Source organism: Hyla sarda, chromosome 1 (genome assembly GCF_029499605.1).
Source record: "Hyla sarda isolate aHylSar1 chromosome 1, aHylSar1.hap1, whole genome shotgun sequence".
In the NCBI taxonomy this organism is placed as follows: domain Eukaryota; kingdom Metazoa; phylum Chordata; class Amphibia; order Anura; family Hylidae; genus Hyla; species Hyla sarda.
Genome location: NC_079189.1, coordinates 563785443 through 563800183, shown reverse-complemented (window position 1 = coordinate 563800183; position 14741 = coordinate 563785443). Strand labels below are relative to the sequence as shown.

Sequence of the window (14741 nt, the reverse complement as noted above, 5' to 3'; positions counted from 1 at the left end):
ATTGCCCTCTGGCATCTTCTATATCTCACTGATCATATTTTGCTTTTTTATGTATTTTGTATAATTTTGCACTGTTAATTATTGGTAATGAGCTTGTATGTATGTGCAACTATTTAAAGCTCCCTGAATCACTCATATGCTGCTTGAAAATGGTGGTGTGAAGCCACAGAAACGTTTCCTGTATTTTCTGGAATAAATCACTTCCTTGCACTTTAAGTTGGTGTGCTGCAGTTGCCTTCTATTGTACCTATATATATATACACACACACACACACACACACACACACACACACACACACGTGTGTGAAATTTAAGACCACAGACAGTCAATTAAATAATTTCACTTATTGACAAAGGTGGGAGTGATAAGGGGTAGTCAGATGAGGGACTGTCCATTTGACGGCTCTCATATTTTTCTTTGTTTTATTTATATATTACTCCTGAAGTAAAAAATAATTTCCTTCTTTTCATTACAAATACAAAAATCGTTAAAACGATTTTTTTATTTTTATTTTTTTCCTGAAATTGAAGTCTGAACAAAGCAGGATATCTGGAAATGTGAGATTAGATAGGGACATTGAAGAAAGGCCGGTGACTAAGGAAATATGTAATTGATTAATGTTTGAACAGAGCAAGAAGCCCGTCTGTCACAGTTTCATCACAACCTATACAGTATATTATATGAAATGAAACCTGGCATAGAAGGTTGATTTTTCAGAAATTACACGGGAAGTCCAGTGTTTCCAAAGTAATAATACGAAGAAGTACATTAATAAAAAAGTTATCTGGCTGCCTGAACCTAGCTGTCGATTCAACTTTTCCTTCATTTATTATGTGACATTAAATAAATATGTAATTTAAAATAAGGATTTATTTACGTACAATGAGATTTAACATGCATATGTGAAAAGTGTTCTACTTTTCAATATAAGGCACCATTTAAAGCAAAAGGATGTACATACATATACGTCTTGTATAACAAACTGTTACTGAGCAGCTCCGTGTAGTGACAGTTCCCTAAGATCGGCTGTGCTGCACATGCACAGCCAAACATCCTTAAAGCCAGCCAGGGACCAATCACAACAGTCCCTGAATGATAACCACTCCTATTGGTCTGTCACAGACCAATAGGATTTAAGTGCGAGGTGGGAGCGGTGTCTTTTCCTCCCCTTCTCCTCCAATGGCAGAGAAGGCCACAGCAGAGAGACCCACTGCAGCTGTCAGGATCAGAGCTTACAGGTAACCCTCTAGATGCTGCAGTCAGTCCACTAATGGTAGCCATGACAACCAGAGGTCTGACAATGGCCTCAATTGTCATGGCTATGGAAACCATGTGTAATCTGCTATGCTTTGCTTATCAGTGTAACACTGACATAGGCATAATACAGTGAAGTACAAATGTGTACTGCAGTATATTATATGAGCGATCAGGAGATAAAGTAAATAAACATGCAAATAAAATCTGGAAATAATAAATAAAAATGTGAAAAATAAATAAATAAAAATTATATATATATATATATATATATATATATATATATATATATATATATATATATATATATAAAAATTCTATATAAAATTAAATAACATTGTCTTGCCCAATTGTCTTGCAGCTCAGTTTCAGGGTCTTGGCAAATTTCTTATAGCGTAGGCAAGCCTTTAACCCCTTCCCGCAGAATCACGTCAATTGACGGCAGATTGAGCAGGTCCTTTGCCCATTCCGCCGTCAATAGACGTTATTCAGTTAACCCGGCGATGCGCGGCATCGCACGGATTAGCCGGCAGAAGTCCTGCTTTTTCCAGCAGGGGCCAAATTCTGCAACAACCCCCAGGACCATCTGTCGATAGTCCTGGTCAGCGATCACTGTGATTGGTCCCTGTGGACTAATCACAGTGAATGAGCTGACTGGGGGGTAAAGTTAATTTCCCCTGCTCTGCTCGCCACTAGAAGAACGGGCAGAGCAGGGGAAGATGACGCCGAGAGCTGCGGCAGTGACCGCGGCACTTACAGAGTACCGATGCGGCAGTGGGGACCGGCGGCAGGCTCTCAACAGCTGGAGGTACACGGGTTGGCGGCGGCGGCATCTGCATCAGAGGCAGCAGTGAAGTTCTTCAATGCTGCTTCTGGTAGTTTCCACTGCCCTTTGGCTGTCTGGGCATGCTGGGAGTTGTAGTTTTGCAACATCTGGAGGGCCGCAGTTTGGAGACCACTGTGCAGTGGTCTCCAATCTGTGCTCTTCCAGATGTTGCAAAACTACAACTCTTAGCATGCCCAGACAGTCCAGGAATGCTGGGAGTTATAGTTCTGTAACATCTGGCCCTTCAGATGTTGTCAAACTACAACTTCCAGCATGCCTGGGCAGTCTGTGCATGCTGAGAGTTGTAGTTTTGCAACATCTGGAGGGCTACAGTTTGGACACCACTACACAGTGGTCTCAAAACTGTTCTCCTCCAGTTGTTGCAAAACTACAACTCTCAGCATGCCCTTCAGCTGCCTGGGCATGTTGGGAGTTGTAGTTTTTCAACAACTGGAGGCACACTGGTTGGGAAACATTGTCTGTTTTCTAACTCAGTGTTTCCCAACCTGTGTACCTCCAGCTGTTGCAAAACTATATCTCCCAGCATGCACTGAAAAACCGTACATGATGGGAGTTGTAGTTTTGTAACAGCTGGAGGCGCACGGGTTGGGAAACATGAATTAAGTAACGAACTCTCAGTGTTCTGCAAACAGTGTGCCTCCAGCTGTTGCATAACTACAACCCCCAGCATGCACGGACAGCCAAAGGGCATGCTGAGAGTTGTAGTTTTGCCCCCCAATGTGAATGTACAGGGAACATTCACACAGGCGGATTTACAGTGAGTTTCTCGCTGCAAGTTTGAAATGCAGCAAATTTTCCGCTGTAGCTCAAAACTCGCTGTAAACCCACCCGTGTCAATGTACCCTAAAAACACTACCCTACACTATACTAACACATAATAAAGGGTAAAACACTACATATACAACCCCTTACACTGTCCCCCCCCCCCCAATAAAAATGAAAATCGTATTGTACGGCAGTGTTTCCAAAACGGAGCCTCCAGTTGTTGCAAAACAACAACTCCCAGCATTTCCAGACAGCCACTGACTGTCCAGGCATGCCAGGAGTTTACCTCATATGTGGATGTAAAGTGCTCTGCGGGCGAAATACAATGCTCAGAAGAGAAGGAGCGCCATTGGGCTTTTGGAGAGAGAATGTATCTGGAATTGAAGGCCACGTGTGTTTACAAAGCCCCCATAGAGCCAGAACAATGGAACCCCCCCACATGTGACCCCATTTTGGAAACTACACCCATAATGTAATAAAGGGTTCAGTGAGCATTTACACTCCACAGGTGTCTGACAGATTTTTGGAACAGTGGTCAGTGAAAATGAAAACATTTTTTTTTCATTTGCACAGCCCACTGTTCCAAAGATCTGTCAAACACCAGTGGGGTGTAAATGCTCACTGCACCCCTTATTACTCTGTGTTTGCTTGAAGGGGTGTATTTCCGCTACGAGCAGGCACAGCTGGAGGTATACTGTAGGGTCCGCCATTGGTGGATCTGTTCTGTGTGACTCAACCCTTAGAGGGGTTCACATGTACAGGATCTGCTGAATATTTTTGCTGCATATTTGGTGGAGCTGATTTGGCTACCCATTAAATAACTTTAATACGTAGCAAAATCCGCTGCACAAAATAATGAAGCAAATCCTGTATGTGTGAACGTACCCTTTAGGGTAAGGTCCCACGTAGCACTTATGCAGCGTATTTCACACTGCACAAAATCTGCTGCGCAGCAGGATATATGCTGCATATTCTCTGATGAGCATCCACACAGGGCTACTTGGCAGCAGCCCTGGGTGTTTAGTGAGGTTTGGAGGCGGGTGCGTGCCGACATGACTTTGATGTGCGACCCCACCTCCAAACTTTACTGCAAATAGGGTTGTGGCGGGGAAGCCCTATGTGTATGTTCATTAAATAATATGCAGCGTATTTCCCGCTGCGTAACAGATTTATGCACAGCAGGAAATACACTGCCTAAGCGCTAGTTGGGATCATACACACAAGTTGCATTTCTCTGTCAGCACCTGCTACGTTACAAAAAATAAATGAAATAAAATGGAAAAGCTACATAAAAAATAGCCTTTTAAAATTCCACCTCCACTTTGATTTAATTTTTAATAAATATCTAAAGGGTTAATATGCTTCTTAAATATCATTTTAAATACTTCAAGGGGTGCAATTTTTAAAATGGGGTCACTTATGGAGGGATCAAACATACAATCCCCTCAGATCCCCTACAGAACTGAACTGGTCCCTAAAAATCTGTTATTTAACCCCTTAAGGACTCAGCCCATTTTGGCCTTAAGGACTCAGACAATTTAATTTTTACGTTTTCATTTTTTCCTCCTCGCCTTCTAAAAATCATAACTCTTTTATATTTTCATCCACAGACTAGTATGAGGGCTTGTTTTTTGCGCGACCAGTTGTCCTTTGTAATGACATCACTCATTATATCATAAAATGTATGGCGCAACCAAAAAACATTATTTTTGTGGGGAAATTAAAACGAAAAACGCAATTTTGCTAATTTTGGAAGGTTTTGTTTTCACGCCGTACAATTTATGGTAAAAATGACGTGTGTTATTTATTCTGAGGGTCAATACGATTAAAATGATACCCATTATTATATACTTTTATATTATTGTTGCGCTTAAAAAAAATCACAAACTTTTTAACCAAATTAGTACGTTTATAATCCCTTTATTTTGATGACCTATAACTTTTTTTTTTTTCCGTATAAGCGGCGGTATGGGGGCTCATTTTTTGCGCCATGATCTGTACTTTTTTTCTATACCACATTTGCATATAAAAAACTTTTAATAAATTTTTTATAATTTTTTTTTTAATAAAATGTATTAAAAAAGTAGGAATTTTGGACTTTTTAAATTTTTTTTCGTTCACGCCGTTCACCGTACGGGATCATTAACATTTTATTTTAATAGTTCGGACATTTACGCACGCGGCGATACCAAATATGTCTATAAAAAATTTTTTTTACGCTTTTTGGGGGTAAAATAGGAAAAAACGGACGTTTTACTTTTTTATTGGGGGAGGGGATTTTTCACTTTTTTTTTACTTTTACTTTTACATTTTTTTAAATTTTTTTTTACACTTGAATAGTCCCCATAGGGGACTATTCATAACAATACCATGATTGCTAATACTGATCTGTTCTATGTATAGGACATAGAACAGATCAGTATTATCGGTCATCTCCTGCTCTGGTCTGCTCGATCACAGACCAGAGCAGGAGACGCCGGGAGCCGCACGGAGGAAGGTGAGGGGACCTCCGTGCGGCGTTATGAATGATCGGATCCCCGCAGCAGCGCTGCGGGCGATCCGATCGTTCATTTTAATCGCGAACTGCCGCAGATGCCGGGATCTGTATTGATCCCGGCACCTGAGGGGTTAATGGCGGACGCCCGCGAGATCGCGGGCGTCGGCCATTGCCGGCGGGTCCCTGGCTGTGATCAGCAGCCGGGATCAGCCGCGCATGACACGGGCATCTCTCCGATGCCCGCGGTTATGCTTAGGACGTAAATGTACGTCCTGGTGCGTTAAGTACCACCTCACCAGGACGTACATTTACGTCCTGCGTCCTTAAGGGGTTAAATTTACCTACTTGAAAATGTGGAAAATTGCCGCTAAACTTATGAACCTTCTAATGTCCAAAAAAGGTAAAAGAATGTTTAACAAATGAAAACATAAAGCAGACATGTTTTAGATGTGAATTAATAACTGATTTATGTTACTATTTCTTGTACTAGCAGAAAATCTTAAATTTACGTATTTATCGGGGTATACCACGCACCGGCCTATAACACGCACCCTCATTTTACCAAGGATATTTGGGTAAAAAAAGTTTTTTACCCACATATCCATGAAAAAATGAGGGTGCGTGTGTGTGCGTGTATACCCCGATATACCCCCAGGAAAGGCAGGGGGAGAGAGGCCGTTGCTGCCCGCTTCTCTCCCCCTGCCTTTCCTGGGGTCTAGAGCGCTGCTGTCGGCCCTTTTCACCCCCTGGTTATCGGCGCCGCTGCCCGTTCTGTCTCCCTGACTATCGGTGCCGGCGCCGATAGCCAGGGGGAGAGAAGGGGCAGCGGCACCCATTGCCGGCGCCGCTGCCCCGTTGCCTCCCCCCATCCCCGGTGGCATAATTACCTGAGTCCAGTCCGCGCTGCTCCAGGCCTCCGTCGTGCGTCCCCGGCGTCATTGCTATGCGCTGAACGGCGCGGCGCATGACATCAGAGCGCATTCATGCCGATAACCAGGGGGTGAAAAGGGCCGACAGCAGCGCTCTAGACCCCCAGGAAAGGCAGGGGGAGAGAAGCGGGCAGCGACGGCCTCTCTCCCCCTGCCTTTCCTGGGGGTGTATCGGCGTATAACACGCACACAGACTTTAGGCTAAAAATTTTAGCCTAAAAAGTGCGTGTTATACGCCGATAAATACGGTAATCAAAGTTTTTAAACTTTTTAAAAAATTTAGGTATTTTTCACACAAAAAAAAACTAAAAAGAAAAGAAAAAAAGAAATGCTGAATATATCAACCAAAATTTACTATTAATATAAAGTTAAATATGTCACAAAAAATATCTTAGAATCACTTAGATATGTGAAGCATTCCAAAGTTATTACCACATTAAGAGACACATTGCAGATTAAAAAATGTGACGTACTCATTAAGGTCAAATAGTGAAGCGGAGAAAATCCTAAAGGATCAACCAAACCTAGTCCAAGCAATAAGAAAATGGTTGCTTCTGTGCCTCTGATCTAAATAGTACGTGCCAACAATGCTTCACATTGAGTTTAAAATAAAGCTCAAAAAGGTAAGTGAACGTAGCTTTGAACATGCCATCTATTGCTGGTCCCTTTAATCACACATGGGGAAATTAGTGTAGAAAAAGTGCCTAGAACTTATTATAAAATGCAGATGCCTTAACTAAAAATCTCTGTACTCAAACAGCGTTAGATGTTTTTGTTGTTTCATTACTGGATAGATCTCATATTCAGCGGTGTGGGTAGGGGGAGCAAAGTGGCATCTGCCTGGGGCCTAAGAGTGGGGCAATAACCTCCCCAAATAAACAGTGCCTGTCAGCAGCTTTATTCACATAACAGATATATTCCGTGCATTGAGTGCCTTGGTCACTTGAATAAAGCTGCTGATAGAGGTGCTGTGTGCTGGGAGTTGGGCGTTGCCTCAGTCTTTAGGGGGCATGGCCTAGTAACATAGTATACCTACTATTGTTAGTACTTTCCCTGACTTTTAACCCCTCAGTCTGCCCCTAAATGTCCCCCTCCATCTCCCCTAACCCTTTGGTGCCTCTGGTTTTCTTTTTGAAGATGCTGTTGGCCTGCAACATCTGCGGCCTATCTTCAGCACACACATCACGGCTTGGAATGCAGTCCAAAAGCCATCGCATCTCCTTGTCCTCAACACCTGTGTTCCTGACATCGCATGAGCCCCCTTATCTGGCCAGAAACTCTATTCTAAACGCTCCGTGCAATGACAGATGCAGGGAAGATATTAATGAAAACGGGATCTGGCAGGTATCCACGTGTAGGAAAATGAACTGAGCCATTGGCACTTTCTTCAAAAGAAGGTAATTCAACCAATGCTCCAGTAAGCTATTAGTCATATAACTCTTTATTGGATGTATGTAACATAAAAGTTTCGAACCCCACCTGGGTTCTTCGTCAGGCATGAATACAATAGACAATGTGCCGGTATGTATGTATGTATATATATATATATATATATATATATATATATATATATACACATATATACACATACACATACAATACTACATTCCTAAATCCTATTATAAATTCTATGTTTTTCTTTTCTCTTTTTAGATTGTGATTGACCCACGTTGATGGCGGGACAACAGGGTGTTTGTGGATGGGGCAAGATGGTATTAACCCCAGGGGCAAGGTGTTGTTAACCCCTAATGTTCATGATGCCAGAGTGGTTTTTGGGTACCGGAACCACACGAACGGTATCTCCGCTATTCCAATGACTAGCCAGTGAAAGGAGAGTCCACAACCAAGTTATGGTTTAACGGAGGCTTTACTGAGTTCAGACAGTTGTCTCTACAGCTCGGCCAGAATCCTAGAGAAATGACCAGTAACATGGAAAGGGCCCTGCAGCTTGCTGGGACTTGTAATTATAGTAATAAACTGTAGTTGAGCCATGCAGACTAGGATAGACTTGATCAGTGTCTTGACTTTAGTAGAGACAGCAGAAATAGATGAGATGGCTTACTGACAATGTGGCTGGTGTGCAGGTTTTGTGGCCTCCAGGTGTACTGGACACAGGATCTGTGATGACTGTGCTTTGCTGTCCCTCAGCAGAAAGAGAGATAATTGCAATGGCCGCCCCCTTATATAGAGGGGGGTTGAGGCAAAGCCCATTGGTCAAGCTGCAGGTCAAGTGTTAAACTGGTGCCCTCTGGGTAACATAATGTGACAACATAACATAACATGTGACATTTCACAGGTCCTTTAGATAACTGCTGGAGTCCTCCAAAGGTCCTTTAGTCTGTCTATAGTTTAAGACACTGACTATTCTTAAAATAAAATATATTAAAGTAGAGTAACAGCAGGGGAGACAATGCAGGAGAGCAAACAGGTCACTGAGGGACTCAACCTGACAGGGCCTAAGGGTAGTACAAAACCATGTTCTGTACTGGGACATTTCAATATTTTTAAGGACCCATTATATTGGACTGTTTATTATACAGCATCTATTTTAATTATGTGATTTTTGTATCTCTATATGTATCTGTATCTATAAATGTATTTTAAACTTGCTGACTGATCACGTGACTGATCATGCGACTGATCCCTGAAATGTAGTATTATATATATATATATATATATATATATATATATATATATATATATATATATATACATACTATCTACGTGTCGTGGATGACATCTTCATGCTGTGGCATGGGTCCCTGGATGAATTTGACCAGTTTGTAATCCTTTTAAATAAAAATGAAATTAACATGAAATTCACATCCAAATGGAACACAAAAGAAATAGAGTTCCTTGATGTTCAAGTAATATTATACAATGACCATCTCCAAACAATAGGATACCGCAAACCGACAGCTACAAACACCATCCTCCACTATTCAAGTTACCACCCAGTTCACAATAGAACAGCTATACCCTACGGGCAACTGTTGCGGTTGAAGCGCATTAACAGTTCAGATCATCAATTTGATTTACAAGCTGCAGCCCTCATGGAACGACTCTCCATGAGAGGCTACCCAAAAGATGTACTGGAAAAAGCATTCATACGAGTACAAAAAACTGATCGACTGATCAAACTGTTGAAAAAAGCACACAGAAAACTGCCCACTTTTCTTTTTCTTTCAAATTCAGTCCATTAGCAGAGACCATTAAAAAATCCATCATGTCGCATTGGGGAATTCTGGAAAGAGACCCTACATTAGGTCTGCTTCGATTGCAAAAGGCTATGATCACAAAATTTGAAAGATGTCCTAGTTAAAAGCCGTTCTCTGATGAAAGTAATAATAAAAGTAATTGGCTGAAGAAAAGTAAAAGGTAACTGGAAGTGTGGCCATTGTAATTGGTGCGCTTACTATCGGGCAGGTAAAATTGTATTCATAGGTGGTGTGGATAGACACATAAATGAGTTCATGTGCTTTAGAATTAAAAATTTAGTATGCGCAATAACATGCGAATGTAAATGGCAATACAATCAGACCAGTTAATGTACGCTTTAGAGAGCATATTCGATCTATTACCACGGGCAAAGGTTAACCGAGATTAATAGAACACTTCAATACAGAACATGATGGACATACAGATAAATTAACATTTATGGGTATACAAAGAGTTAATGCAGAAGGAGGTCAGGATATTGTTAAAAAGTTACATAAAATAGAGGCAAAATGGATACTAAGAACACGAGCGCAAGAAAATGCAGGGTTAAGTGACAGAATAGAAATGGGAGTCTTCCTCTAGCATTTTGTATTTTTGGTACTTTATGAATGAACTGTCTAAAAGTTGTATATTTAATTGATATCTTCACATTTGTATCACTGTTTCCATTCTCCTGTGTTCCACGTCACCAAAGGAGGAGGGTATTTAAGACACGGAGCAGAAGTCTCATTCATTAGGCCCAAGATACTTGATCCGTCATTGGTTACAATTGAGTCATGTGACTCCTACAAGTGTCTACAATCACATCATGGCAACAAGACATACTCTTTCCTAGGCCCCTGCTTTCATTCATAAAGTGATAGTCAGCGCCTTCCCTATATACTTACTGTTACTATCGCATATTCAATGTCACTCTGATTCCATGATGTTGGCTTGTTTGTGTACCTGGCTTCACTTTTTAGCTGCCCATTTATTCCAGGGAACTGCTTTGGTTTATATGGCGAGCCCTTATGTCAATTATTATTTATTTTCATTTGGCGGATTCTCATTACTATTTTATTCTATTTTCATACATATGTGTGAACAGGTTTTAATGGACTAAATTTATTTATCTGTTGTTAAGTCTAGGTTGAATATGATTTTTTGTGCAATCATGCACCACTTTATGTATTTAAAGTCACTATGTACCATGTTGATCATAAAAAAACGCAATCTGAAAAAGGGAGGTATACCTACCAAAAAGAGTCATTGCTTTTGGGTACTTTTTAGCCTAAAGTATTCTTTTCCAAACAGCTCAATTTTCAGTGAAATTTTTTCCATCTTCTCTACTCTTCTCTTGTGATTGGTGGACTCCCACTCTTTGGATAATGGTGGCAATGCTTGTCTTGGTTCAAGACCACAGTTCTGCTTTATAGAAACGGTAGGGATGTCAAAAGGCTTTTTTTTTAAGAGTAAAAGTTTATTAAAGTTTTTCAGAAACACACATACAAATAAAGCAGTATGCAAGTATGAAAATTCAATATCAATAATGTACAAACAGCAATGAAACAGGAACAGCGGAAAGATACTAGTCATAGTCTATTAATCAGGTGAGCAAGTCATATTCCTTTACAGTATACATCAAAGAGCTCCAAAAAACAAAAAGTATTTACAGCCTATGTGCAAGAGGTATGTATTCGACTAAGGTTGCTGACATAAGTGATGCTGAACTGTTCCTAGGGACCCAGATTGAGATCCCATAGTGAAAATACAATGAGTAGGGGAAAATAGAAGTTGGAAATAAGAAAAAGAAAAAGGGGAGAGAGAAGAAAGGGGGAATGGTAAGGGATGAGAGGGGGGAGTAGAGAGGAAGGGAGGCAGGGACAGGACGCAGGTAGTATCTAAGTACAGGGTGAGGGGACATACCTCACAGACCGGACCAACCTCGCTGAACCAGCGTCAGTTTTGTTGATATTACTTGTCGGATTAGATCAGTTATGTGTTAATTAAATTGTTGTGGATGAAGTCGGGTTCAGACATGTATGTCAATCAGGGGGACCAAATAGCTTGATGTCTATCAATTTGGTTTTTAGAATCCGCCAGGAGTTCCTCCATGCGGCATATGTGGGAGACCTCCGAAAGCCAGTGAGAGAACGTTGGAGGGGTTACAGACTTCCAGAGACGGGGGGTCACCGTTCTCGCTGCAATCAGCAAGAAGTGGGTCAGTCGCGTGGACCAGCGGGGGAACGGGTGGGGCAATATTGATAGCAGGATGGTTGCCGGAGATCTGTCAAGTGACATGTCAGCCATGTATGTGACATAGTTCCTCCCTGCCCACCACATCTCCAGCTCTCACTCAGTGCGTCCTCTCGCCAGCGTGCTAGCCCCCCCATCAAAAGGCTTTTTACTGCACATCAGGCTGTATGCTGGGGTTTATCTCACCCCCTTCATCATATCTGACAGCTGCAGGCATAGTCCTTTAGCTTGGGAGCTGTCAGACGCAAAAATAAATCACTTGCCTTAGCCCCAGCTCGTCCACCAGCAATCCCAGAAGTTTTTGCAGACAGCAGCAGCAAAGAGAAGGTTAATTAGCAAATGAGAATACCCCCTTAAATTCATGAAATGCATCTATCCCAATTTTGATAATATGACATAGATCACATAATGACCATTTGAAACTGTGTTCAATGGAGCGTGTAAATTGCAAAATATCATCTTGTTTTTTTTGCAAATTTTTACTTTTCTAGCAAACATTTTGGCCTAAAGGTATGTTTCCCTAGCTCATTCAAAACAAACTTTATACACAAAAGCATTTGTAAGGCGAGAGTTTATTGTTGTCAAGTGAACTAGTCAAACTTTAGAGATTGTCCTCAAATATATAGAACTATATTAAAATCTTGCTAAACAGTGACAGCTAAATTAAGTGAAGGAATACCAATCGCCTTTAAAGAAGAAAATCTAAAGGCACAAGAAAATATCATCCCACTACAGCCTCCAGAAAAGGAGGACAACTCTATAAGCGAAAGGTGTAATGAAGAAAGCAGGATGTCCATGTTTTTAAATCAATAGAAAAATCAAAGAAAATGAGTATGGAATAGCTTCCTTGAGGGCTGGTAGTATGAGGTTCTCTGTTCTTGACCATTAGTTGAAATGAAGAACTGGAAAAGACAATTCTGGAAGCCGGGGAAACAAAAATATATAGATAAATAAAATAAGACTATTTGAGTTGCTTGAGGAGATGCACAGTCAAGATAACTCATTGTCTGTAAATAGGAAGAAGTCATGTAGAAAGCTAATACTTCATGTCTTTGGTGATTGCATCAATGTTTCCTGGAAAGAAACACGGAGAAAAAGAACAGTTGCAGAAAAAGTAGTTTTGTACATTTTTGCTAAGTTTTTCACATACAGTAATTCTATGAGTGATTAAAGTAACTTTGATTCCAAGCAAATCGTCACCTTTACAGGGGTTTTTATTTGTTTGTTTACTTATTGGTTTTTGTTTACTTCAGACATTTCAAATGGAAAAGGGCCTTCTGCAAACTGTTTCCACAAAGTAGAATCCAATTGTCAAAAAAGTATTGTTATGCTAAAGCATTTAGTCGGCTGACTCTGGAAAACAGCTCCATAGTAATATCCCTCCGCCGCCAAACTTTACAGTTGGCACAATGCAGCTAGGTAACGTTCTCCTGGCATCCACCAAACCCAGACTTGTCCATCTGATACCAGATAGAGAAGTGTCATTGGATCACTATACAGAACATGTTTCTAAAAAAAATTATGTCAGGGCAAACATCACATAAGAATGCAAGACCAGCCACCAAACACAGGAACAGACACTTCATTATAGACTACATAACGTAACTGTAGCACAGTCAAATAAAACAAAATGCCCCTTTAGGAATGGACCACAAAATTGGTGGGATTTATTTTCCTTTACATCATATGAGGGATAGCTGGAACTTTGTTGGTGAGCCCAGGTAGAATAGAGCTGCTGAAATTTTCATACGAGACGAGTCTACGAGACTTCAGCAACTCCATATCTAGATTGCGATAGTTTTCAAGCAAATCAAAGGATCAGAATCAGTCCAATATTTTGGACATATCCTTATACCAGGAACACAATTTTAGGTACTCTGTAAAAGAGCTGTATATTTTCAAAAAAATTTATTTTAAAGTTAGTTTAATGATAAAAACTGGTATAACACAAATATCAGAAGCCATTAAAATTAAAAAGCGTTTTCAATAATCTCTCGTAGTTCCCTAGATGACATGTGTCAGAAATTTTGGTCATGTTAATCTGGATTTTATATTCTGGGTAGAGATCAGGTAAAACAAGTAAAACATTTTCTTTTTGAAGTATGTATTGTTATAATTTTGTTCTTGTTGATATGCTGCTGATTTAAAGCATTGGTATTATTCTGCAATACTGAATGCCATTTCTCTCTTCTTTTTATTTATTTTATTTATTTTTTTGTCAGAGCTCGGGGCCATAAATCTCTCTGACTATGGAACTACAAAAATATTGATTAAGCAGCTTCTGATACTTGAAGCAGCTGCTTTGTGAAATTGAGAGAATTTCTGTACATATCAACCCATTTTTTATGTGTCAATTCGTATATCAATCTGTTGATCCCTGGTATTGGTTAGCAGAATGATGCCCTGCACATCTCTGAATGTCTACTCTTTTTGGTGTAAGCCTTAGTTTAATGCTTTATGTATTTTTTTTTCTCTTGCAATATATATTATATATATATATATATATATATATATATATATTTTTTTTTTTTTTATTTATTTATTTATTTTTTTTACTCTGTGTATTCCAGAAAAACAATTGACATAAAGATATGTAATTTACCTCTATTAATAGGAGAAAAAAGAAGGGAAAAAAAAGTTAAGCATTCTATCACTTATCCCCAGATGAAGTTATGTAATTCTTTCCAATTTGACATTGTGCTCCCTGTTGCCACCTCCATTCGGCTGAAGAGGTCTGCTCTTGGGCTTTGCTCAAGCTCTGAACAGTTCTTCACTGGGACAGAGGTGGCAGCAGGGAGCACTGTGTCTGGTTTAAAAGAACTATAGGACAAACTCCAGGTCATACAGCAGATGAGAGGATTAAGAGTAGGATTAAGATTTTTAAATTAAAAATTTAAATTTGAAAATTAAAAATGTATATTTGAGGAGTAATTTACAAATCTGTATAACTTTCTCTCACCTTTTGATTTAAAAGCATTTTCTTTACTCTGAAGT

General features: G+C 40.1%; 1 long non-coding RNA gene across 2 annotated transcripts; it reads left to right on the top strand.

Moving 5' to 3' along the window:
* Positions 1-1014: 1014 nt before the first annotated feature.
* On the top strand, positions 1015-14385 carry LOC130311659 (uncharacterized). 2 transcript variants are annotated; one of them, XR_008859986.1, is made up of 3 exons: positions 1015-1239; positions 7431-7690; positions 14318-14385. It is a non-coding gene; the product is annotated as an uncharacterized LOC130311659 (long non-coding RNA). The 2 variants fall into 2 exon arrangements; XR_008859980.1 differs by lacking the exon at positions 14318-14385 and adding an exon at positions 7947-8792.
* The last annotated feature ends 356 nt before the right edge of the window (positions 14386-14741 follow it).